This window comes from Ylistrum balloti, unplaced genomic scaffold (genome assembly GCF_031769215.1).
Source record: "Ylistrum balloti isolate Yb309-2 unplaced genomic scaffold, AGI_CSIRO_Ybal_v1 Utg370074, whole genome shotgun sequence".
Taxonomy (NCBI): Eukaryota; Metazoa; Mollusca; class Bivalvia; order Pectinida; family Pectinidae; genus Ylistrum; species Ylistrum balloti.
The window spans coordinates 189290-193582 of record NW_026782114.1 but is presented as its reverse complement, the minus strand read 5'-3'; positions in this window follow the sequence as shown (position 1 = coordinate 193582).

Genomic DNA, 4293 nt, shown 5'->3' with positions numbered 1-4293 from the left:
GTGAGGAATCAGAATTTTAAAACGTTATTACATGTGCAGTTCCCTCCAAATATTGAACACATTCGGTGTATTTGTGTGGAATTCGAAACATGTACCAAGGACACCATCAATGAAAACCATGTGTCCAGTATCTCCAGGACGACTTTCAGGTGTACAATAATTAATGATTATTGCTAACACCACAAAAATAAAAATATCTTTGTATTATCGAACACCACGTTTTAGACTAAACTTTCCCTAAAAGATATATACAAGTACGATCACATATCACTGAATGATAAAAAAAAACGGGCAAAATGGATTTTTTGGTATAATACCTTTTGTTCTTTCTCAGCTTCATAAAAAGGTATGATACCTTTTGAAGCATTTATTTTATCGGGTTCTACGTCCTCTATTACCACCTAACGGTCTTCCAGCGGACGAATCCTTTTGAGGCAAAACCACGCCCACCTTCCTTCCTTTAGTGTATTTCCTATACGGGTTTCATAAAGTCGTCTGTGTGGATAAACACAAATTTGCATACATGGTACAAAGTTTTACTTAAAATTCAATGCAGCTAATAAAACCAACCTATGGAGAGGTATTCGTGTTTAAAATAACCAACTATATGGCCAATTTTTTGCAAATAAAAACTGAAATATGGCGAGATTTTGAAGCTATTGGGTTTTGTTGTAGCGGATCTGTTTTACATACGTTCAATATACGTTACCTATACCGCGACACACAAAGGATATCAGGTAAAAATATTAAATAAAATTATCTAAACGGAGGTGAGGACCGAAATTTAATTCCACAATTTACAATATGTCATTCTCGACATCAGATAAGTATCTAATTTCCTTGATATTCTTAAATTAGTTCTAGTTGTATATATAGAATACAAAAGCATGTACTAAAACGTTTTCAGAGGAAGCCAAGTGTGATTTTCCTGGTCGTCCTTAATTGTCACATGAACAAAGTTCTCTCTAACTCATTCCTGATCCTAATTGCTTTTATGAATGCGCTCGTGCTACAGCGTACTTCCGTCATGGTACGCTGATGTATTATTCATCCATGCGGATCCTTGTAAACACATGGTAACAGTGTCTGTATTTGATATAATTTATTAGTGAATTTCCCTCATTTTCTGTGCATGAAATTAAACTATATGATATATGTGATTTCAACAGAGTATTTTAATCCGTTTATTTGACATTTAATTAATTTGTATGGAATGTATATGGACGTTAGAAGGCACCCGAGTCGACCAGTAATCGCTTAAGTTTCGCGGATGATATTTACCAGTGTCTTATTATTTCACGGATCGAATTTTCGCGACCAAGTTAATAGCTCGCAAAATGACAAAAACATCATTCCCATGAAAATAATCTACTAGACCAGTGTTAAGAGAGTTGTAAGTAATCATTTTGTTAACAATAGAATGATTATTTTAAATGTTTTGTAATCTATCTCCAGTTCACTCCTTCTAACGAAACATCATATACCACATCTTCTATCATAAAACAAAACAAAGCATGTTAAATCCCTCGATGCTGAATCGGATTTCAATTGTACACGCTATTGCAATTCAGAACTGAGATATCTGCTCATAAGGTGTCTCGAGACATATACCAATCAGGAAATATGATAGGACGACAGATTACTTGACAATAATCAAATGATTATGAAAGTAGAATTTATGTTTTCGGGATCATTCCTTTTAAAATGAAGATAATGAGTTTGAACGACTATCAACGAACGATGAAAGTAATTATGGCTTTCTAAAATAGCTTACGAAGCGGAATGCGCGATTGAGTTCGTAAATCATTTAGACATTGCATGACATTCTTATTTCATGTCTTATTTATCTGTTAAATGTGAATAATCAGGAGCACTAACCTCCCCAGCGAAAATTATATAGAGACAAATAACAGACAGACAGGCGGAGGAATAAAGAACCATACAGAGATAAATAACGAACGGACGAACAGACGAATAAAGTATATAGAGACAAATAACAGACAGACAGGCGGAGGAATAAAGAACCATACAGAGATAAATAACGAACGGACGAACAGACGAATAAAGTATATAGAGACAAATAACAGACAGACAGGCGGAGGAATAAAGAACCATACAGAGATAAATAACGAACGGACGAACAGACGAACAAAGTATATAGAGACAAATAACAGACAGGCAGGCGGAGGAATAAAGAACCATACAGAGATAAATAACGAACGGACGAACAGACGAATAAAGAATATTACTGAGACAAATAACGGACGAACGAACAGACTAATAGAGTATATAGATATAAAAAACGAACGGAGGAACAGACGAATAAAGAAATCGAACGGACGATTAAAAAACTATAATGAGACAAAAAAGACAGACAGACAGACAGACGGAGGAATAAAGAACTACATAGAGACAAATACCGAACGGACGAATAAAGAATTACGTTGAGACAAATAACGAGAAGACAAGCGAACGAATATAGTATAAAGAGACAAATAACGCACGGACGAACGGACGAATAAAAAAGTATAGACACAACAAAGAAACGAACAGACAGAAAACGGGGCGAATAAAGAAATAGACAGACAAAGAAACGAACAGACAGAAAACGGGGCGAATAAAGAAATAGACAGACAAAGAAACGAACAGACAGAAAACGGGGCGAATAAAGAAATAGACAAAGAAACGAACAGACAGAAAACGAGTTAGGCGTTATAAAGGCAAAACCGACAGACACAAAATATATAAACAAACAGACGAGTTAGGAGTTATAGAGGCAAAACCGACAAACTACAAGATATATAAACAGACAGACGAGTTAGGCGTTATAGAGGCAAAACCGAACAGACAAACTACAAAATATATAAACAAACAGACGAAACCGAATAAACAGGACGAGTTAAGAGGCAAAACAAAACAGACAAAACAACGATATATAAACAAACAGACGAGTTAGGAATAGACAAAACCGAAAACGAACATATATAAAAACGGTTAGGCGTTATAGAGGACAGACGAGTTAGGCGTTATAGAGGCAAAACCGAAATAGACAAACTACAACAGAACAGACGAGTATAGAAAACGGGGCAATAGAGGCAAAACCGAAGATATATAAACAGACAGACGAGTTAGGCGTTATAGAGGCAAAACCGAACAGACAAACTACAAAATATATAAACAAACAGACGAGTTAGGAGTTATAGAGGCAAAACCGACAAACTACAAAATATATAAACAAACAGACGAGTTAGGAGTTATAGAGGCAAAACCGAACAGACAAACTACAAGATATATAAACAGACAGACGAGTTAGGCGTTATAGAGGCAAAACCGACAAACTACAAAATATATAAACAAACAGACGAGTTAGGAGTTATAGAGGCAAAACCGACAAACTACAAAATATATAAACAAACAGACGAGTTAGGAGTTATAGAGGCAAAACCGAACAGACAAACTACAAAATATATAAACAAACAGACGAGTTAGGAGTTATAGAGGCAAAACCGACAAACTACAAGATATATAAACAGACAGACGAGTTAGGCGTTATAGAGGCAAAACCGACAAACTACAAAATATATAAACAAACAGACGAGTTAGGAGTTATAGAGGCAAAACCGAACAGACAAACTACAAAATATATAAACAAACAGACGAGTTAGGAGTTATAGAGGCAAAACCGAACAGACAAACTACAAAATATATAAACAAACAGACGAGTTAGGAGTTATAGAGGCAAAACCGAACAGACAAACTACAAGATATATAAACAGACAGACGAGTTAGGCGTTATAGAGGCAAAACCGACAAACTACAAAATATATAAACAGACAGACGAGTTAGGAGTTATAGAGGCAAAACCTACAAACTACAAAATATATAAACAAACAGACGAGTTAGGAGTTATAGAGGCAAAACCGACAAACTACAAAATATATAAACAAACAGACGAGTTAGGAGTTATAGAGGCAAAACCGACAAACTACAAAATATATAAACAGACAGACGAGTTAGGAGTTATAGAGGCAAAACCTACAAACTACAAAATATATAAACAAACAGACGAGTTAGGCGTTATAGAGGCAAAACCGACAAACTACAAAATATATAAACAAACAGACCAGTTAGGAGTTATAGAGGCTAAACCGAACAGACAAACTACAAAATATAGACAGACGGACGAACGACTGAATAAAGAAGACAAAATTGAGTTAATGATTTGATAAACGGACGAATTAATTAGTAAGTATTCAAAACACAGACGACAAAATGTAGAACATCAACCTAAAT